Source organism: Typopeltis vanoorti, chromosome 16, assembly GCF_054136105.1.
Source record: "Typopeltis vanoorti isolate ZY-2024b chromosome 16, IOZ_Tvanoo_1.0, whole genome shotgun sequence".
Classification (NCBI taxonomy): domain Eukaryota; kingdom Metazoa; phylum Arthropoda; class Arachnida; order Uropygi; family Thelyphonidae; genus Typopeltis; species Typopeltis vanoorti.
Genome location: NC_143564.1, coordinates 62,433,739 through 62,458,334, shown reverse-complemented (window position 1 = coordinate 62,458,334; position 24,596 = coordinate 62,433,739).

The following is a 24,596-nucleotide window of genomic DNA, read 5'->3' as shown; positions in this document are numbered from 1 at the left end:
TAAAAAGATTTTTTGAAATCTTAAAAGAAATTGACAAATTTACTTCATCGAAAGGAAAATTGATTCCTCAGCTCACCGATGAAGATTGGTACAAAGACTTGGCCTTTTTATTTGACATAACAAGCCAGTTAAACACTTTGAATACTGCTCTGCAAGGACGTAAACAGTTGAGATGTCATATGTATGATTCAATTAAGTCATTTCTGGCAAAACTCTATCTTTGGAAAACCCAGTTGGCAAAGAATGCTTTAGCCCACTTTCCTACACTTAAATCGATTTCTCGAAATAATAATGATGCTGAAAAGTACATTCCTCAAATTTAAGAATTGAAAATCGAATTCGAAAAAAATATTTTTTCCGATTTGAACCAGTGTGAAAATGAATTATTATTTTTCAGCTCACCTTTTTTTAATTGATATTTAAAATGTTGACGAAGAATTACAAATGGAAGTAATTGAACTCCAGTGCAATACTGAACTAAAAAATAAATATAACGAAATTGGCATACCAAATTTTTATAAATACCTCGGCAGTAAGTATCTCAAATATAAAATTTATTGCGCAAAATTGTTATCAATCTTTGGAAGTACTTATGTATATGAGCAGTCATTTTCAATTATGAAACTTAATAAATCAAAGTTCCGCTCGCGAATAAAATATTCTAGATTAAATGCAATACTTGATATTTGCAACACGAAAGAAAAATCAGATATTGGCATGTTAGTACAGAAGAAAAGATGTCAGGTTTCAGGATCAAAATCAAATTAAAAAAGGACTCCTAGATAAAAATCTTTAATTTTGTAAGTCAAAATTATGTATTTAAATAATTTTCTTAAAGTATGAATAAAATGTAATTGAACTTATATTTTCTAAACTTGTTATATTTTTAAAAATTAAAAATAAAAATGGTTATAAATTTAAAATATAACTAGTGGTGTAACTGTTTACTTTGCTGCGTTTGAGTTTGAGACCCCTTTATGTAATGTTAAACATTCAGTCAGGTAGATTAAATGGTTTACACTGTATGGATTGATGTCTTGACCCTCCAGGAAACCAATGTGCCTGACCCTCAGTAGACTAAAGATCTCAGGACTCATTCTCGTGTCTTATAACTGCCACCTCAAGCATGGCCTAGCAACCTATATCCGGCCTGGTCTCAAGAATATAACCCAAAGTGTTCCTGATACAGAATACTCCATGGGTATTAAAGTTCAAAATATCACCATCTACAATGTCTACAAACCTCCATCGCAATCCTGGCCTGATCAGATGGACTGACCTCCTCCTCACCCTGCTATCTATGTTAGTGACTTCAATTCCCATCACACCATGTGGGGGCTATTCCTCTAACAACCGGGATGGTAATAATCTAGCAAACTGGATGGATAGATACAATTTGTATTTGACTTTACTCAGCCAGATAGAACAGAACCTACACCCCAGATCTGTGCATAATCACTAAAGACTCCGAAGACCACCCTCTTCCATAAACCAGAACCATCCTTAACAGATTCCCTAATAGTCAACAACGTCCTACATTAATAGAGATAGGAATATCAATCCCAGTCATCAGCGGAACACCAATCGTTAGATGGAATCTCCGCAGGTCCAACTTGTCTGCATTTCAGAAACAAATCGAGCAAACCATTCGAGCAATTCCACCCACTCCTAATTGCTATCCTAGATTCGTTAAACTACTCAAATCTGCAGCAAAAGCCTCTATACATAGAGGCTAGAAAACAATATATCCCATGTTGGAGAAACTCCTAGCCAAATATGAGGAAACTGAAGATCCAGCTATTGCTAAGGAGCTTATATCAACCATGGATAAAAACAGAAAGAAAAGATGGATCTCAACCATCAATGAACTCGATTTCATCACATCTAGTCGGAGAAGCTGGTCACTTTTGAGAAAATTAGGTGGAGCAGAGCCAACGACACACAAATCAACAGATAACTCCTGATCAAATGGCTAATCATTTATTGAAAACCTCCAAGATTCATCCCAGCTCTGTACAAGCTTGCATCAGACAACTCCTGAAGATGGAACCCGAGCTTCCTGAACTCGTACACCCAGTATCTCGGGAAGAGGTACAAATAGCCTTAAAACTTACCAAGAATGGCAAAGCTGCAGGAGTGGATGGAATACTCCCTGAATTCCTAAAACATCTTGGTCAACATGGCCAAACATGGCTGGCTGCCCTTTTCTCAGAAATCATCATGACTGGTAAACTACCAAAGCTGTGGCATGAAGCCAAACTAATTGCAGTGCCCAAACCAGGGAAAGATCCAAATGAAGTGAAAAACCTCTGCACCACCTTTAAGCCCTTTGAAAGAATTCTCCTTAAAGGAATTTCACCCCTCATCGAAAGAGCACTCCCGACTGAACATGCTGGCTTCAGGCCAGGAAGAAGTTGCTGTGATCAGGTCCTGGCCTGACAACTCAAATTGAAGCAGGCTTCCAAAAGAAACTTAAATTTGGAGCCACTTTCATTGACCTAACATCTGCTTATGACACTTTCTGGATCTTATGACACTTTCTGGTCCTAAAACTAGGAAATATTATAAAGTGTAAAACAACTCTACAACTTTTTAATTCTATTCTCTCCAACAGAAAGATCCGGGTCCATATTGGCTGAAAAAAGCGCAGACCCAGATTCCTTCACAACGGTCTTCCTCAGGGCTCTGTGTTATCCCCTATACTTTTTAACATCTATGTGTATGATCTACCTCATACCAGATCAAGCAAGTATATGCACGCCGATGACCTAGCCATCTTACATCAATCCACCTCCTTTACCAACCTAGAATCAACCTTGAATACAGACCTGAACACCTGGAAGAGTACGTCAAGCAGAGGTACGTACTTGAAGCCAAATCCAATGAAAACAGTGTCCTCAGTATTTCACCTGTACAATGCAGAGGCGAATCGACAACTCAATCTTTCCTTCTGTGAAAAAATGGTAGAACATCAGCCTCACCCAAAATACCTTGAAGTGAGACTAGACAGAAGCCTAACCTATAAAAGGCACATTATCAACCTCTCCAATAAAATTAAAACTAGAAATAACATCATTTCAAGGCTTGCTGGAACAACCTGGGGTTGTGGTGCAGAAGTCCTAAGGTTGTCTGCACTAGCCCTCTCATTCTCTGCAGCAGAATATTGTGCCCCTGTCTGGGAAAGAAGTACACACACACAAACATTATAGACACCCAGCTGAACTCTACCATGTGCACAATTAGTGAGACAGTGAGAAGCACCCCTCTCTCCTGGCTGCCTGTTCTACCTAACATTGCTCCATCACACATACGGAGAAGACAAGCCTCGATTAAGGAATTTAATAAAGCAATGAGCAACCCACTCCTACCATACACCAGACTCTCATAAATCCACTTAGTCTTCGCATCAAATCTAGAAAGCCTCTCTGGTCCATGGACGAACTCTCTTCAGCTGCGCTGGCATCAATATCTGACATATGGAGAGAATACTGGTCCAACAATCGCCCAACAAACGGCTTCCTGGTAGAAGATCCCCTGTGCTGCGCAGCTTGGTTTTGATCTTCCTAGGAAGATTTGATCATCCATAAACAGGATCAGAACTAGTCAGGGAAGATTTGACAACATAAATGGGGGCTGTCAGATCACCCTTATTGTGATTGTTCTCCCGTGGCTCAGACGATTACTCATATTGTGTACGACTGCCCAAGGATCGAATTTCATGGTGGTGACCTACAGGACATCCATTAGGTTACGGATGAGGCCTTGAATTGGCTTTTCAGCCTAGATCTTGACCTGTAGTTGGTGTGGCGGTGGTTATAGAGGAAACAGAATATCTCGTAGTCACTCTCATAGACCTCGTCATAGTATCAGCAGAACTCCTCCTCATGTTAGAAGATGATGATACAGTTTGAAATGGGCCTCCTCTAATGGCTCAAGTTTTCTCACACAAGACACAACTGCTCTCTACTTAAACCTCGGATGCAGCTACTTTTATGTTGTGAAGTGTTGTGAGAACATGGAGCCTTGTCATACTTGATGCAGCAGAACGATAATTGTCCCTGGCTTAATTATGACAAGTTACTTTTGCTTTATAAAAGGCACAGCCTGCTTTCTAAGTCTTTCCTTTTTATTTAAAAAAAGGAAAGACTTAGAAAGCAGGCTGTGCCTTTTATGTAATGAACTTTTATATGTTAGGAGTTTCATCATTTGTTGCTGGAAATTGTGATTGTACTTTTCACTTACCAGTTTTCATGTAGTCACAAGCATAAATAAATAAATAAACTGTATGGATTGTTGATTTGAAGGAATCAATAGATCAGAAATTATATCTTTAATATAAGAGTAAATTGAAAATTTGGAATTTTGGTTTCACGAATTTTAGTTTTATGATTACTTTTGAATATAAATGATTAGTAAATTGAAGTACATCCTTTAACATAATCTTCAAATTTAATGAGGTATTTCTAAGTTTTAGCCCTATATTTTTAATTTTTACCTCTATCGTAGAAAGCAGTCAACTTCCTACAAAATGATGAAGACTTCTTTTTTTTCTTTTTTCTTTTTTTGATCTTGTGATATACTGGACAACAAGGTCGTTCTTCAATGAGCCAAACATGCGGAAGTCGCTCAGGACCATAAAGAAATAAAATAAAGGTTATCTCGCTATCAGCGAGTGAGGTGTGGTTGAAATCGTGTGTGTTATAGAAGCGTTGTTAAAAAGCGCGAGCACCTCAGGCTGCCACAAATGTGGACGTTTCTTTTGAATATCGAAAGGTAAACGTTGACATGTCACGATATCATTTCACGTTGACAGTATACGACCCTCAGGCAAGAAATTTCTTTGCTGTCCCGACACATTCACAACACTTTTAGTGCATACGAACTGGCGAGGAAATTTTAAGGAGAGATGGGAAGGGGGGGGTATAGGAAAGGTGGATGTTTTCATATCATGCCTTGCATCTTCTATTGAATGTATTCGAATCCTGTCTAGGACGAGAAGAATCTTTATAAGAATTTATAACCTACACTGAAGGTGAGTTAGTCTTTCTCCCATACCAAAATGAAAAGTTTTTTTTTTAATGGCAGTAATATTTTTTTTTCTTTTTAATAAAATAATTTTTCTCCTGTTTTTTAAATTAATTTTTGCGTAATCCGGAGTTATGCAAACGAAACTAAAATGGAACTTTTTTCAAGCCACTTCATGCCTCCAATAAGCGGTCTCATAGAGTTCGTCTACCACCTAAAGACAATCATAAACTTCCATGTCCACGGTGGGATTCGGACCAACAGCGTACATAGCAGATCTGTTAACCACATGACTAACCAGACGAATGGCTACATTTCTAAAACAATGTGCAGCTGCAATTTAAGAAACATGTTTCAGGTGGTAAACAAATTAAAACTTGTCTATTCGAAGCTTTTTAGTGTGTAAGAATGAGCTCTACAGAGTAACTGAAAAAACTTCTCGTCCTTTCGATTAAAAAAAGTCATTCCAACACAGCTAGAAAGAAAACATCTACTTTGTGCTAATGGGACAGACAGAAGGTCACACGTTAAGCAGACCATTACTAGACAGGAAGGAAATGTAATTATAGCAGATCAGAGTAAAAATAACAATGCTTTTCCAGACAGTAAGAAAAAAGAAGTACAAGAATCTATTTTTTGAGCATAACGAAGTTAGTTTTTTTATAAAATAAATAAATAAACCTACATCCGATAATTACAATTTTAAGTAATGGTTCTTAATGCGTTCAGTTTCATTTTTCATTTAATGTTCTGTTGTCGTTTTCCAGTTCCAACAGAAAACCATCCTCTCAGGAAAGATAGTAAACCAACCAGTATCGTGGTTGGTTTACTATCTCATTCTATCTCATGGATACGAATTAAGGCCACATAAGCTAAGCTAAAAACATAAAACACTTTCCTCATACTAACCTCAGTTGCTTTGGCATAAGCTAAACAACCATCCAACTACTTTTTGTTAAATATTTCTCGCATCAAAGAAAGGCAAATTACTCGCAGTAGAACCCTCCAACTTTGTCATAATGCCAGCAAAATAAAGCAAAGAATTTAAAAAGCATAATATCGCCTAGTAATAATCCACCTTTTTTTGTTGTTGTTTCGCTCACGTCATCCTTCAGTTGTTGCACTGATGTCCTAGTTCTAGAGTCGCGTACCAGAGACAACAAACAAATTATTATAAATCTCCGTTGTCAAGGTTTCCTCTTGCGTTAGCTCAGAGAAGCCTAGTTGTCATATTTCAAGGAATGTTCCAGAAGCTATAAAACCGAGGAGCACAGAGGGCATTAATATTTACATTGGACTTTATTTACTTATGAAGCTAACGAAAAGAACAAAGTCAGTATCGTGTTCCGAGTTTGTGGAAAGTAGGGCGGCAAACTATACGAGATTAATTATAAATGGGCTGCATCGATAAAATGTATAATGGAAATCAACCTCATCAAAGTTTCCGAAAGTTATACGTTACTTCACAGAACTTTGAATATCGAGCTTTATTGTTTAACATGAATAGAATTCTATAAATATAGTAATACCGTGTGTACAAAGCAATGCCTACGAAATTTTGAAGCGAGTGTTTCTGTAGGTTATAATTGAAGATATCTAGCTGAAGATTTGAAACTCTGATAGAATTCTTGGGCTATCTTTTCCTTAAATAATAACTACTACTAATAATAAAATAAGAACTATACAAATCAAATTCTTGTTTGCTAAATATAAATGTTTTTGCTTTTCAGACTTTCCATTATGTGCACAACAATAGGTATTAGCTTTTTCAGGAATAACATAGTAGGTAATAATTTTTTTCTTTTAAGTATACAAGATTAGATTATGGTCTTTCCTTTGACAATATCTTTTAAGCATACCACAGTAGGTTGGAATTTTTTTTTAAGGATATCAGAATAGATATGGTCTTTTCCTTTTCAGAATACCACAATAGGCTACGATCTTTTCTTAAATTAAGGTTTCGAAGTAGGCTACCAAGTAGGTTGCCAAATATGCGAAGTAGGCTACCAAAGTTGATTATGGTCTTTTCCTTTTAAGGATACCACAATAGGTTATAATATTTCCTTTAAGGATACCACAGTAGGATATCGTCTTTTCCTTATGATACCACAACAGGTTATAATCTTTTTCTTTAAGGATACCACAGAAGGATATCGTGTTTTCCTTTGAAGACACTACAAAAGGTTATGATCTTTTCTTTAAGGATACCACAATAGGCTATGATCTTTTCGTAAAGGCTACCAGAGTTGATTATGGTATTTTCCTTTTAAGGATACCACAATAGGCTACGATCTTTTCTTAAAGGCTACCAGAGTGAGTTGATTATAGTCTTTTCCTTTTAAGGATACCAAAATAGGTTATAATATTTTTATTTAAGGATACCACAGAAGGATATCGTATTTTCCTTTGAAGACGCTACAATAGGTTATAATATTTTCTTTAAGGATACCACAATAGGCTATGATCTTTTCTTAAAGACTACCAGAGTTGATTATGGTATTTTCCTTTTAAGGATACTACAATAGGTTATAATATTTTCTTTAAGGATACCACAGTAGGATATCGTCTTTTCCTTATGATACCACAACAGGTTATAATCTTTTTCTTTAAGGATACCACAGTAGGATATCGTCTTTTCCTTATGATACCACAACAGGTTATAATCTTTTTCTTTAAGGATACCACAGAAGGATATCGTCTTTTCCTTATGATACCACAACAGGTTATAATCTTTTTCTTTAAGGATACCACAGAAGGATATCATATTTTCCTTTGAAGACACTACAATAGGTTATGATCTTTTCTTTAAGGATACCACAATAGGCTACGATCTTTTCTTAAAGGCTACCAGAGTTGATTATGGTCTTTTCCTTTTAAGGATACCAAAATAGGTTATAATATTTTCTTTAAGGATACCATAATAGATTATAATATTTTCTTTAAGGACCACAGTAGGATATCGTCTTTTCCTTATGATACCACAATAGGTTATGATCTGTGTCTTTAACGCTAATGACACCACAGTAGGTTATTGTCTTTTCCTTTAAGTCTAAGAATACCACAACAGGTTATGGTCTTTTCTTTAATGACACCTAATAGATTATTATTTTTCTTTAAGGATAAAGCTACCACAATGGTTTTGTTTAAAACCGATGGCATCTCTTAAGTTTATGGTGTAGCCTTCATTTAAGCATTGGATTATTTTGTTTGTAAACTGTGTATATTCGTCTCGCTAGTTTGTCTGTTTGCAGGGATAGAAACATTTGATTTTCCTGGAAGAAAATTCTATGGCCTTGATATGCTAATCCTCCTTTAGTTGAGAAGCCTTCATAAAGGTTCTCCGTGTGTTAGATCTTATTCGAACAGAGGTCTTTCCAATCAAAGGGCATCGTTTTATCGGCTGAGCTATGGACGCCAAAGACGAAACTAATAGTAATACTAACAGTTAAATGTCTGTTTCTGTATACAACAGCTGAGTATAGATCACAGAGTTGCTTATACATCCAGATGTGACATTTTCCTTTGATAAAACAATCAAATTCCTCACGAAATGTTCTTTTCTTCTTCTTCTTCTTCTTCTTCTTCTTCTTCTCGTTGTTTTCCTCTTTCTTTTTTTCATTTATGTATATTAACTAAAAATATCGTTTACCCTTATGCCTCGAAATGACTACTGGTGGATAAGGCTCAGAAAGTGTCGAAATATATTCTCCGACTTCATATCACCGATCGAAAGACACAAGTGCGGCTTAGTACTGCTTGAGACAACGTTACAAAATATCATTCCAATGGCGAATTTTAATATCGCTTGCATATGCAGAAGAAACAACATATTTTCCTTTAATTTTTCAAGAACCACGAAAATGTGTCTTTAAATAAGAATATGCTTTTATATGAACTCCATCTCTCTCTCTCTCTCTCTCTCTCTCTTTTTCTCTAGTCACGTATACAAAAGCAAAACTTACTGCGGCATCCTATTAAATATTAAATCCAATGCAAAATAGGTAGAACAGCAAGTCCGAACTTTTAAAAAAGTCGATTAGAAGGAAACGGTGCTTTTTATTTTGAAATATTAATTTCATCGTTTCTTCTTACAGAAAAATGAATTACTCCGTTCAGATTCAAGTTTATTCTGACCGATGAAATCCCTTCCCACATAGTAGGAGATGGACGTCAGGACGAGACGTCATAGACATCTCGTCATAACTCAAAAATCTCTCACATGTATGTCTAGTAAGCTGTCTAGACAAAATTCATTATGTCCAAGTATGCGAATTATAAACCAAACAAGAATTTACATATTGGCCAAAGTTATCACGCTTTAATTTCAAGTAATTATGTCACTGTACGATAACTGTCTGGAAACATTCATTATTAAGATTTACAATTGGTTAGTTTATGTGTCAGGCTGTCAGATAAGTTTACAGAAATGATGTAATATATAAACCTCTAGTTTTCGAACGGATTAAACAAATTTCTAAGAGATGATGTTCACAGAGACTTTTATGGGTGTCTATAAACAATACAACTTTTCCAAATATTGAAAAATTGAATATTTTGGTGCGGTGAATATGTTAGGAAAATTAAATTAAAAAAAACAACAACTGAGAGTTATACCAAAAGTTAGATATACCCGGAACTCCTGCTTTAGTGATCAAAGAACATTTTGAAGTAGATTGGGACTCAAGTATTCAAATAGGCATTGTAAAAGCATTATATTTCAGAGGAACCTAAATTGTACACACTTGAATTACGTATCTGTAATCTTTTGGCTGGGATTATTACATTGGTAGAGAAGAGTGCAACATTGTGATCTGGTTTATTAGTTCATTCTTAATTCAGTACTGCATCGACCTACGAACCAGTGCATGTTGTTGTCTTCAGCGCTTTACGTTTTCCAGTTTGTCCTAATAGTGTTAAAAATGGGAAAAATTGGGTTTTGTTTTAGTTACGGTCTGACTCGGTGTAGGCAAAGAAATTTTTTTTCACGTAATTTTTGGCTAAAACTAGACCACAATAGCAACTACAGAACGATAGGGTGAATTCTTCTTTTGAAAGAGACAAGTCCTTTCCGAAAAGTCGCCGCAATATAAGAATCGCTGTATTTTCCCGAAGGACAGCCTACATATCTGTCGATGTTTATCCTTTGGCACAACAATCAAAATCTGAGTTCTTGAATTTGAAATAAGAAATTCTAGTGACATCTGCCACTCACACTCGTTCATCTGATTGCGCATGCTTCATATCTCGGAATTCCAGTGGTCATTGACCAGTCGCAATACTCTTTGCACCTGTGTAGTGCGCACTGCCGACGGCCAGTGTTGAGGTTCGCTTCTGTGCAGCTGCTGTTTCTTAGAATCTGAAACTCTGAACTTCTTTAGGTATTATTCTTTACTAATCGCTGTTGACTTTGAACATCTGGTTGAACATTTCCACATCGGACTACCAAGGCTTCCGTATCACCTTTCCTTTCTGTTAGCTCCCTAAGTATATTTCTCGGTTATGTGTCACCCTCGGTAGTTTTATATCAGCTGATAATGTTGCATCATAGCATAAACCTACTTATATTTCACTTGCTTTGCTTTTTTTTCTTTTTTTTTTTTGCTTCGGGCTGCAAAAGACCGCTGGTTCTAATAAAGTTTAAGAAATAATATTTTTACTGATTGTTTTTTTCTTGAATACTTATAATAAGAAAGTATTTCGATATTTTAAATTTAATAAGCTGCAACAAATTACTTTGATTAATTCGTATACGAAAACCACGTTGTTGAAGAAAGCAAAATCTTAACAAATAGGGGAGTTTCTTATCAGTGGTACACAAATCATCTTAAGATGCGACACAGTCAGAAATAAATATTAAAAAAAAACACGGTTGTATATTGGATTAAATAAAAATAAACTTCCGCAAGTATATAATTATGCAACGGGTTCAATACACAGCGGTAAGCCATTCGATTATTCGCAGTTAGATTATAGTATTGGTTTCCAGCTGGTCTGGACAACTCAAACTCCTAACTATACCAAATAGCCAACGTTATTATTCGACATCTAACTATTAATGCATTATTCATCTAAACTTAGAAACACGTATTAATTAACTGATGACATTGCAACGAGAAGAGAGCCAGAGATAGAATGAAGTTCTCATAATATTACAGTCAGTGGCGTAACCACTGTATCGCAAAATCCTATGTAGAAGGGTCTGAGAGCTTAATGATCCAATTCCCATTAAGGACATTTAAAAGGCCTATTTACAGCACTGAAGGATTATAATAAACGAGATCGAGATCTTGTTAGTATTGCTAGTTAAAATGAATCGTTACAGATACAGTATCCTCTATATCACGAAGTTCCCTCTGCTATCAAGACCCACAGCATTGATACGCGTTCAAAATTGCTGGATATAATATTTTTTTCCTTTTTAATTGTCTACTGTCTGTGTGGGAAAAATGTTTGATAGGTCACCGTTTGATTCATAGATGGCACTTGTGTTTTGTCCAGAACGAACTATCTTTATTGAGATAACATTAAGACAATGCCAATGTATCTTCTCAACGCACAAACATACACGGAGAATTCCACGCAGATAGAAAATTCCTGGCTATGTGTTCTATAAGAAGACGTACAACATCATTATTGGGATAACATGAAGCGAGAAAAAAAAAAAAAAAAAACATTAGTACACAGAACGTGGAAGTAACAAGCTTACGAAGAGAGATGAAAAAAATTACTGAAAAGAAGCACGCTGACATCAAACCAATTTTCATTTAAAAATTTTCGTTTTAATATTTCACACACAGTTCCTTTTTAGAAAAGTGGTCCTCTACAGTGAAAAAAAAACATATTTAATAACTACGTGTGCAACTGAATGAAAATGGTAAAAAAAAAATTCGGACTACTATTCATATTAACAACCTTGGATTGTTTCAGGTAGGCATAAAAAAACTACAGTTTAAATTATTCGTTATTAAATACATTACTAAAACTCAAAATCTTCGTAAACTTTTAATTAATGAGAAATAAAAAATAATATGAATCTGTCGTCAGTCCTATGAAGCTTTCTCTGCTACTACATGAGCTTCTGGATATTTTTAATGAGCTATGCTTTCCACAGTAGCAAAGCAAACCTTACAAACCTTTTACTCACAACACACATTATTAGTAAAAGCATGGAAGTTTTCAGACTGTAAATTCAATCTTGTTGAAAGTCTACCAATGTTGTCTGATATTTGTAGGGTTCTGTTTTATTTCTGAAATAAAATAATTTTTGAGATTATTATTTGTTTTTTTAGAGATTATGCTGAAATATTTATTATTTGGTTTCTCATAGATTTGGTGATTTTTTAGAACACGATGGTTCCAATTTTCTGACTAATCTCTATCGCAGTTGGATATTAATCAACTAATCCATTCAAGAGAATTTGTTCTGCCAGTATCACCACACTTAAGGAAATAGAATAACAATGAATGAGAGCTTGCATAACTCAGTCCGTAAATACAGGAAGTCCTTTGATTGGAAATACCTGGTTTCGAATCCTGTCTAAGAAACGAAGAACTCCTATCAGCGCTTTTCATCTAGAAGTAAATTAGTAGGTTTTATAGGGAGGTAGCAGGATTTTTCCTTACGAGAACGTGTGGTTTTCGTCCCACAAACTGGCCCAGTAAACACACATATCAACAGACATAAATACTTGTTCTTACAGGGATGTGGTAGAGGAATGACAAGCCGGCTGCATTCAATTGCCCAAAACACTAATTAGAGGACTCTATCCGTCTTCGAACGGAGATGAGAAGGGAGGATGGATGGGATAATTAAAGACGAATGCCGCTATACTACGCACACAAATCGTGTTTTGTTTTGCATCTAAATATAATCTTGTGCAAATACCAGTCTCATTGGCCAATGAACAGCGTCTCTGCTTTTCATCCAACAGGCTGCAATGTTCGATTCCCACTATGGAAGTTTGAGAATGTTTTTAGGAAGGGGGGGGGGGAGTGAATTTCATCGACCAGTGAAAAAGTACAGCCCTGACTAATGGATGCCTAAAGTAGTTGTGTTTGGTGTTTAGAACAGGGTTCTCTAACCTTACCCGATCCACAGTACCAATCTGCTTTCGATTGCAAATCTTTGGAAGAATGAAATATCTTAAAAAATAATAAAAAAGCATATTACATTTGAATACGTTAAAGAATGAAGTCGTAAATAATGCAAATTATTAAGGAAAAATACATTTCGATATACAATTCGGAATAAAATCTTTCTGTGGCAACAACAAAGCTTTAAATCCTGCAAATATAGTTAGAGATAAGATGATGTCATTTTTTTTTAAATTATTATTTAGCCCTCCCTTCAATCCAAGCTGTCGAGATACTGCCTAGAAAAGGAAAATAACCAAGTTCGGATATTTTCAATTGGATCAAGAACGATTTTCTGTTTTTCGTATGAATAGGAGAGATACAGGAGTGTATTCCATCAGAAAAATCTGATCACTGGAGGAGAAACGGGAGAGAATTCGTTATAAGCATGGTGACACGTCAAGCTTCGGGCCTTTTAGCAGAATAATGTCTGTCTCTCTCTCTCTCTCTCTCTCTCTCTCTCTCTCTCTCTCTCTCTCTCTCTCTCTCTCTCTCTCTCTCTGTACAACTGTTGTAAACAGTCATGTCAAAATTTTGTGTTTTCTGCTTCACTGAAAATATTCGTAAGAGAATTTTTTGCAGTTGTTCCGAAAGAAAACAGACATGCTTCTGTATATGTCAAAAATCGAAGTAAGTTAAGATTGGCATTCCTTCTATAAATGTGTATATTTCAACAGTAAAATATGAATTGGTAGATTAATATTAATGAGGTTTGTTTTGAATAATAAATTGAGGTAAACTTTATAAGTTACACCTCCAAACAATACTTGTAAACGTGGATAATAATCCCGGAATGATGGGGGAAATTTTTAATGTTTTCATATTATCAATATACGACTACTCCGTTTGCTATTTTAATTTTATGTATAATATCTTATATTAATTTATAATATTGTTAGTCTTAAATAATCTTAAGTAATAGATTTCGCTGTGCAAAATTATGCATTCGCAGATAAATCCACAACGATAGTCTCTGATTATTCGAGATTGGCCATCAGTTATATAAGTCATAACCAGACAGTTATAAACGTCTGTAAAATATGAAAAAATGAAATAGATTAGAATTCACAGAAACAGCTCGCATTTAATTTAGATATGCACTCTAACAAATCAAAGATCGAAAAATCTATTTGTAAAAAATAGAGTTGGTGCCTCCATAATCCAGCCAATAGCGATGATGATCTTTGGTTGAAAAGGTTGAGGTGTGCATGGGCTCAGTACGATAATAAGCTTTATAAGGGTCGTTCAATTAAAGGCGAGTTAGACAGTCTTGTAGGGAGGAGGAGAGGTTTTTCGTCAGGAATCTGGGATGTTTTCCTTGGGCAAAAACAAACCTGCAGACTATGGAGATAAGATTAATTGCTCTAGCATTATCCAAATTATAATAATGAACAACCAAATTGTTTGATCGTTACAATACTAGTCCTAAGACATAACCAAGATTAAGAAATTTCATCATTGCCATGAATATTTTATGCTGTCAGAACGCAGCAACGCAACAGGTCAGATATCGGAAGCGAACCTCACTCTCTCTCTCTCTCTTTATATTTCTCATTTCAAATATATTTTCTTTATGTATTCTGGTTTGTATAATTCAATTAATAATTGAATAATACAAACTTTATAAGCATTACATTATAAGAAAAATTTATAAGCATTACATTAATATTATGCTAACTTCGGTTTACCAAAATTGGTAAATCGAGAATATCTTGCAGAATACGTTAAGCTGTAATCATGCTTAGGGAATTTGTGCCCGTGCGCTGCTTATCCACAAAAAAAGTGTCAACTTTAGGTTGTTCCCGAAACTATATTACTACTAATGAGTGTATTAAAATTGACTTATACACAGTACAATAGATTGATCAACCAACCTCAAGTGTGAGCTCAACATGAAAAAAAATGCGCTGGGATTATTTTCGCGCTAAAATTTAACCCGACAAAGAAGTCTATGATTATATGATAACAGCGAATTAGAACTGGAATATGTAAAATCCGATTCTTACTTGTAACGCATTCGTACACGATTGAATCTCTATATTATACACAATGTGACGTCTTCTTCTTACAAACGAAATTCTGGAAATTTTGCTTAAAACTCCCGACAGCATTCCACCCACCCGCATTCGTTGACGCAGAATCAAATTGATTTTGTATTTTCGGGATGCGGCAGTAACAAAGATCAGAAATATTCCCCAAGTAACATTCTAGGTCAGCGCTTGCGAAACTTTCGACGTATTACGGGGCACCATGTCGCGAAAGGGCTGTGTATATAGCTGATCGAAGTTGTACGAAGAATGGCGAACATTCTTGACCTTCTCTCTCCTCAACCGACTACTATCAGCACTCCATCTCACGAGCTTTGTGCTGACACAAACAATTAAGGAGAGAAGAAATTGCTGCATTTTCGCAGTTCCTTGAAACGAGATTACGATTTTCTTGCTATCCATGGATATTTTTAGCTGATTTAATTCTTCCGTGGGCGACAGTAATGTACCGATATCCATCGATTGCTTGCAATCCGTAAAAAAAAAAAAAAAAAAAAAAAAAAATAGGCCTTTAAAGTGAATTGTGGAGAATGCATTTGTTACAGTTTCTAAAATAATACTGTCTAGCTTGGAAACAGTTGCAGGGCTATAACCTTGTAACAGGCTACGGTATTTATGTATTCTGTTCTCTTTTTTTTTACAACGTATACTGGATGAGCTGTATAGCTTAGCTAATTCTAAATTGCTGTTTGTTTTTTGTGTTCCCCTTAATTATTCTCCACTTCTACGTGTTTATGCCCGTTATGCATTTACTTAGACAAAGTTTTCAAACTTCCCTATAACGGTACAAAGTTCGCCATAAATTAAATATTAAAGCAACCAAAATGTGAAGAATATGCGGTGAGTCGTTACCTATGGATCTAGGAGCTATGACGTCATGTTTTAATGTAAGTTCGTGTAAAAATAGTCCGATAGCAGATGCATCCACCGAGATTAATTATGAAATACGGCATACTTTCATTTTATACTGATACTATAAAAAAAAAGAATGACAAGGAAAGAACACAGAATTTCTCTAGAATGACTGAAATCCCCTGACTTCAATATTTAAAGAGTAACATGGTAAGAAAACACAAGATAGGTGCCATTTTTGTCTAGCGGAGTTCGTCATACGAGGTATTCGATGCTTTTTTATTTTTTCCGCAATAAATTACTGCTATTCTCAAATTCAAGTTGTGGAAGATACTTCCCTTATTCCTTAAGGGTTATACGATTTTTTTTAAATACTGGTAATGTCATTTTGTAAATGATATTGCTGCGCGATAGTGATCAACTACACAATGTACTATAAACATTAAAAAAATCTTCTTTAATGTATTTAATCAACTATTAATCTTGCAATGGAAAATAACCCTATTGGAAACCTAACAGGATACAGAAGGTTAGTTATAATACATTATATCTTTATTATATCCTTATTTTAGACTTGGAAGGAAATCTGAATCTATTACGTAGCCTGTAATGCTTCTTCTTTTATGGACAAAGCATTCGCCTGAATTACAAATACAGCATCCATGAGCAGGTAGATTAATTCTGGTTTGGAATAGTTGTGATTCATGAGGTTTCATTAACCAAGACATACGAACGCAGAGGGTGGCGGAACGAGAAAGAGTAGTGTAATAACTATCTAAGAATCGAAAGAGAAAGATTAAATGTGAATGACAGTCCTCAGTCGTGTTCATGCTTTCAAATGAACTTGTAACGTGCATTCCTTGAGCCGACAGCAGTGGTTAATAATGAAAACAAAGTGAAATACTCACTCGGAAAGAATGTGAATGCAGAAACAGAGACATGGCTGGATTGCGCTGATCCTAGATGAGACGTTGCTTATCTGAAGCAATTTCTTTACTATTACTGGTATTTCCGACATCATCAGATTGTAGATTTGAGAAGGTTAACACAAAAACCTTTTGATTACATTCTATTGAAGAACCAGTAAAGTTCAAGGTACGAACTATTCGGTCCTAAAGCTCTAGTTTAATTTTTTTTGTGTTTTAAGTAATTTAAAATTTTAAAAGTATTTCTACGTGAATATTGCTCTGCCGTTCTCTTTAAAAAGAAATCAGAGCACGTGCGACAGCGTCTTAAAAGCTTAACTATAAATTATTTCACGATGGGGAACCATTTGTATTAGTTAACCGGCACCGTTATTGTTGTGAAAATCGTTTGTGTAAACTGCTCCAGGAAATACGCACAGCATGAACAAAGAGATATTAAAAAAATTAGTTGTTTTTTTTTAATACAGATTATTCTTCGTTATTTCCTAAATTCCCTTTTCATTATTTCCTAAACTGTACAGTTCATAATGCTAATGATTCAGCATCTTCCTGAACCCATTTTTTAAAATCGCATTCTCATCACCTTTGAAATACTTTCTTTAGGCTTAGATTTAGAAACCGCTTTGGATCTCAGTAATGCGTGATTTCAAGTAGTTACCCTAATTGCCTTTTAATTTCTACTGGCAGACGTAATTTGCCTTTGAGATTTTATTTTAAGGAGAAAAATAAACGAACCTCCGATACGCTTTAACAAACCAGTTCTATATAAAAATATGTATGATTAAAAGAAAGATAAAAGAAATATGCAATGAATATCATACAACTGGTTTAACATTTCTTAAAAAATAAAACAAAATCTTGTTGGATATGCTATCATTCGCCATGAATAGGTTATTCTTAATCATTTTCTTCCAAGTGACCTTATTCACGAAGTTTACGGTGTTCTTTCTCCAACAGATAAAGCGCAGCAGAGAAAGGCCAACATTCTCCCAGGAGGAGACTGCTTATCTGAATGGCAGAAGAGTAGTTTCTAGACGAAACTTGGAAAAGGTCACTTTCAATCTTTATTCCTCTTCCTCCCTTTCTATCCCACTCTCAAGTCAGCTGACGCTGTCCAAGATGAAGGACACGAAGTTGGATAGCGAATACTTACATGTTCGTTATCCTGAAATTGAATCTACACTACATGATTCATATCTTTACAGAGTTCGACTTATCTTGCGCAGATAAGTGCAAAACAGAAAACTGAAACATACTTAAACAAAAATAGAAATAAAAGATAAAAAATAATTATGTGAAAAGACAGAAAAAAAAAGTTGCAAAAAAAATGTTTTCGTGTAAAAGTTGCATACAAAATTATTTTTTGTGCAACTTTTAAAATTACTTATTGGCAAAACACTAAAAAATATATAGAAAACTGAAAATAACTACCCATCCAGACGAAAACCTACGTTCTGTTATATATTATAGCATAAAACTCCAAGTGGTGCTGCGTGCGTTCTTACATGAAAGAGTTTCAAGTAAAATTTATCATAAAAATATCTGTAGTCAGAAGAGCACAAACAGTTTCGGAGTACCTTTCTCTGAGTTTATGGCTCTGCCGAGTTAAAAACTTCCATCATGCAGTAGGCAAATATTTCTGCGCAACCAATGATTTGAATTTGTATCTTTGCCAGCATTTCAAATAGACCTCCTTTGCGCGCATCACCATTCAATTGTTGCGCTCGTGGCCCAGTTATGTTGCGCCACATGCAGCAAATCGACAACAATGGAATTTCATAAATCTTTGTTGTCGATGTTCTTTTTTTTCCCGTTAGAGAATATTGAGGGATAACAAAGAATAGGAAGTTGTTTTTAGAATAGACGTATTTTTCTTGAGTGTGCAGCTCTCCAGGTGAAGTTTCAAAAGAAATAACGGATGGAAAGTCTTTAAGATATGAAAGGAAGAAAATTTGTTTAGTTGTATCAATGATACACGCACGCAATAATTCCGTTTGTCGACATCCTTCCGCATGGAGCGCGACTTTGAGCAGTCATCAGAAAAGAATAACAGAAAAACTATTTCTCTAGAAATAGAAAGACGCCAATTATTGTGGGATCAGAATGCGCCAGTCTTCCAGGCATGTAATGGTAACGATTTCGTAATCTTAAACTTCAAAAACTACAAAATATAGAAAGATTAATATCCCAAGCATTTAATAACCCCCTTTCTCTATATCTTGAACTGCTTAAGGGGGGGGGACTCATTTGCACATGAAAAGCTACCTTCGTACCGAATTTCAGCCTCAAAATGGATAAACATCATGATTTGTCAGCCAGTCAAATACGATCGTGCATACTTATATAATTAGAAGTTTAAAAGCGAAAGTTTGATCACTAAGGGGATATAACCATTATCCCATAAGGAAAGCGGAAGACTAATTATACTTTATGATCCAGTTGTGTAATCTTTGCTTCCAGCGTTGTGCTTCCAGCGAAAGATGAGTTGACAGTTTGAGTGATCAAATCTGTGCAATAATTTCACTATAACGTTAAGGAATAGGAACACTACAGCAAAAAGAATAGACCGTGCGCAGTTAAAAAAATCTCTGTGACTTCTGTGTCACAGAGATTTTTTTAACTGAGCACGGTCTATTTTTGCTGTGTTTTTTTTTAATCTTACACGCTGGGATGTTGCCAAGTTAAATACTGCCTTGCTTTCTTCATTGAGAATACAAACAGAATAATATACTAAAAAAAAAAAAAGAATGATTCTTGTGACGAAGCTGTAAAATAGAATCTAAAATGAATCCTAGATTTATGGTTTATGAAAATTATTTTCTTAAAATTTCGAGGAAATGGTTTACATTGTTACAATTCTACTGTGAATAATGGACCGATCGTTTTAGCACATGTTCTGAAAAATAACGAAAAAATATTAACATTAAGAAACCGAAGAAATTTGACAGAGGTGGATAGAAGCCTAAGAAACGAAGATTAGAGGATAAAACATTCCGAAGAAGATAAAAGAGAACAGTTTAGGATAAGAATCAATCATATGAAAAAGTTCCTGGCAAGCGAATCCGCGTGTGTTCCTACAGAAAAAATAGAGGAAAGCTAAATTATACATTTAAAAAAAAAATACAAAATACAAGGGAATGCGTTTGGCAAGAGTACAGAAGACATAGTTGAAAGCAGATAAACCGCTCCAAACTACTGAAATTATTTAGAAATACTGAATAAATAATCGAAAATGATGCAGATAATATTCTCGCATGTGAAGTATATGATGTATAAAATAATACATGGAATGCCATTAAATATTTGAAAAATGTGTATATTAAGGATAAGTTAAGTAAATATTGGTTATTCCAGCTTGGAGAGCAAGTTTGTAAACTGGTTGTTCCATCTTGATATTCGGATTATAAAGAGCGGTGTACGTCATAATCGACGCAGCCACCAATTAGTTGTCTATTCAATTTCAGCCCAGCGATTCCTAATTGAGAGTAGCAAAGTAAACCTGACCACAGTCTTCTTGAAGTGAATTTGAATAAGTAGGTGTGAAATGTCAGGAAACGAATTATCGTTTTCAAAGAATGGACGAGCAGTGAGAGAAGTTAGTTTGGATGAATTTCAAGTTATTCTATGAACTTAAGCTATTGCAAGTGTTTGAGAGGGTTAACTATGAAATTTTTTTGAGGTGTAAGATCGCAGTCCTGTAATCTCTGAAATGACTGCTGCACTCTAGCGCCCTCTTTTGATTACACGTGATCATCTAATTTAGTATATGTTCCAGTGGCGAATTTATGCTCAAGTATATGGTTTGATGAGTTAGTTTTGATTTCGCGACCATTAAGTAGCCAAGTTTAAGATTCTTGAACATTAAGGGGGGGGAATGGCGAAAAGTTTAAATCTTCGGGTAACACATAAAACGTGAAATGAAATATTTTCCAAATCAGGATTTGATTACAGCAATGAAGATTCCCTCCCTGCGGAACTATTTTATTCAATACAAGTTCTCGTTAATGACAAGATTCTGAAAACCGCGGTGATATATCAGCGGGTTTCGGTGCTCTGAAGCTTATCAGAGATTCCTGATCGCATCTCTCTCTCTCTCTCTCTCTCTCTCTCTCATATCTTGCTGCCACCAGGTGGATATTTAATTCAGTATTTAACGTCGGAGCATCTATGTTTGGATATACCACGCACACGCACACACACACACACACTGAGGATGGGTGGGATGCGAATCAACTTTACCTTAAGTATTGCGGCGTATCAGCTGTGCTATTAGAGTCTTCCGTCATTAAAAGCGAGCGTAGGCGCGTGCCTCCCTCTACCAGTGTCACTAATCACGTACGGGATCATAAAACCTTCGAAAACTGTTTCTGGTGGCAGTAAAGTGTTCTTATCGCGGGTCATTTCGAATCGGAATCCTCGGAGTTCCCAGAAGGTGGCGAACGGTCGATAAAGGGGGTGACCAGAAAGGCTATTTTCGGCCGTCACTTTAAAATGTGGATATTAAACCCATCGGTGCGACACGTCGTCATGCGAGTCTATTATTGCACTAATCTGGTTCAGTGGTTCACTGTGCTCGTTTCCGTCATTAAACGGCGGGTAACGGAATGGGGTGATTACTTCCGGTAGCGAATCGGGATGATTTCCACATCTTTACAATTCATCTTCCTGTCTTCATTTGCCTTCATTATTCCATTTCCTTACTGACCCTAACAGCGTTTCCCTTTCCTGTGACAATTTCCCTTTAATGTTTATTTGGTCCTTTAAATTAACTTTTGCTCTTCACTCCTTCCCTCTTTCATTTTCTTTAGCACTTTTTTTTTACATTCATTTTGCGTGAACCATTTCGTCCTATAATTATTCCTTTCGCTATCTCTTCTCCGATTTATTATTTCGGTTTATTTTCTCTCTCCACCCCTTGTACTCATCTGCCATTCTTTCAAGTCTATGAAGTACGTTTTCAACCCATTTAACCCAATTACGATTCATTATTTCCTCTTTTTTTTATTTTCTGACATTTCTCATTCTGTTCGCCGTAAATTTTCTCATTCATCTTGTGGTATTCCTAATTTCTTAATAATTTCTTAATCTAACAAATTCACTTGCAGATTAAATAATTAGTTTTCCCTTTATGGCTTTAAGAGGTCTAAAAGGCATTTTCTCCAAATGCTAAACCAGAGCAGAGAAACAACAGCACTAAGAACAAAGAATGAAAGATGGGATAGTTCAGTGGTGAGTATTTGATTAATGTTGTAATAACTTATTTTTCAATGAGAACGCAGAAACAAAGGCTGGTTAACGAAAGCTTCTCCACCGGCTTAATCAACAGTGTTGGAATAATAAGGCTTTCCTGCATAAATCTCTATTCATGGAAAATTTCCATGCTAGCGAGTTCTTCACAACAACAAAAATAATTTCTTAATCTCCTCCAAAGCACCAATGAACATTGCTATTTCTATCATGATATCGTTTTCTTTTTTTCTTTATTTATTTAGGGAGATACTCTGTTCAAAATCATTTGCACCTTTATTTTTATTATTCTCTTCATCATATTTCTATACTAAGTAGCCATGATATTTTGTTGCATTTCTTTCTTTAAATTGGTAATTTTGTGGTTTTAAAGTCCCATATTAATTGTTCCATGAAAATTAATCGAAAACAGCTTATCGGATGAGTTGATTGAATAATAATTTGAGACAGTTCATCAAATGGCAATTTTGAGAAAGAAAAATCACCGAAAAAACAATTCTCCAAATAACAGTTCCTCGAACAACAATTCATCTTAAAATAATTTACAAAAAGAATAATTGATCAATAATTTTCGAAGAATTCCTTTTCATAATTCATGTAAAATAATTATCTGCTTATGAAATATGGTTTTAATGTTCTTATTAAAATTAAGTGATCTTTTCAAAAGCTAGGCAACATAGCCATCTAATCTGAGCAACTCGATACACCAGATTAAGTGGTCATCAAATATTTTAATAACTATTTAGTTCTATTTTAGAATATTGTTTTGTAACGTATATGTACACATAACGGTCAGTGAATTAGAAAGATTTATGCAGATGTACGTAAACGTCACTTCCGCAGCATATCTGCAAAATACTTGGTGACGTGTGTCTCCATGTTCCAGGCAACTATTTAAAAATGCTGTTAGTCAGTAATCGCCAACAGTGTTGATCTAAATAGGAAAAATAAGGATCTTTCGGAGAGTTCCATAAAGGGATTATATGGTGGGTGCCCTTTTATGGCTGGAGCCACGATTTTGAAAACAATCGAGCTGATCCTATATCAGATATCCCGGACGTTTGATCAGTGGAAAAAATAACCCGCGTTGCTTGTCTAAAAGGCGTAACTGTGGTCCTAAGACCGTCTGTCAGGAATGAGATCACCGTCATCTCAGAAGGCTTGTGCCGACAAACAGAACTTCGTGCGTGCAGCAATTGACCGAAGCATACTCCTACTTGCCGAAGTATGCGCAGGAAATTGAAGAGGATAGGAACTGGCAATCGCACCCCTATACTGTACAACCAACGTGGTATTAAATAAAAGTTTCAGTCACCAAATATACGTACAACTCAGCCCGGTGGCCCTTCTATACAAATATTTTAAATCAGCCAGTCACATTTTCAAAAAAGCATATTGAATCAACTCGACTTCAAGTTTCTCATCACCTATTACTGATTCCTTCAGATTTTTCTGACTTTGAAAATCCAGTGTCGTGCCAACTGCTACTCATAAAGCATGTTATTCACGCTTTGATTCGCTATAAACATGGAATGGAATGATTTCCTTTTCATCCTTACGGATGGTAGGGGCAACTCTGCTACCATACTAGGAAAGTGACTACGAGCAAGGTGGTTTCCCGTTGTCTTCCTTGCCGTGTTGTATCCTATGACTAGCCTGTGTGCTCAAGGAGTCGGTTTGCCTGCTGGGAGGAAAAACCCCAGAATAAACTGGGAGAAAACCCTGCTGTCCATGCCCAAGACCGGCTAACTTGGCTTTGGCTGGGGAAGATCCTTCAGTGACGTAAGGAGCCGAAGGGAAACGAACCAGGACACTCCATCTCCAGGCATATGGTTTGCGAAGCGCGCAGCCACTAGGCTAACCGCGCAGATCGCTATCAATATAAAAGAGATAATTATAATAATTTTTTTGTTATGTAGCTTTTAGAATATCCCATTAACTTCAGAATAGTTTGAACTTTAGCTTAAAACTAAAGGATATGAACAATCCTTCAGCATTTTAATACATATTTATAGTTAAGTATAACATGTGCCTTATTATATCAAAATTCTCATTCGTTACATGTGTTCTAAATAATAATATATATTACTCATGTGGGGAATGGTTTTGGTCAACCAAATTATTATTAATTCTAAATAATCCAAAATCAAAGTTGGTAACTTTTTTAATTATCAGGAACAGAAAATAAATGTGCATTTCAAACGTCACTTCATTTTTCCGTTTTTTTTTTTTTTTCGCATACGAGCACAAAATAAATTATCTTCCCAAATTCATAATGAGTTGCTAATTATGAGTATATCGAAATAAGTACTTTTAATTAATAACATTTTATTAATTATTAACTCATAATTAATAACGCATTATC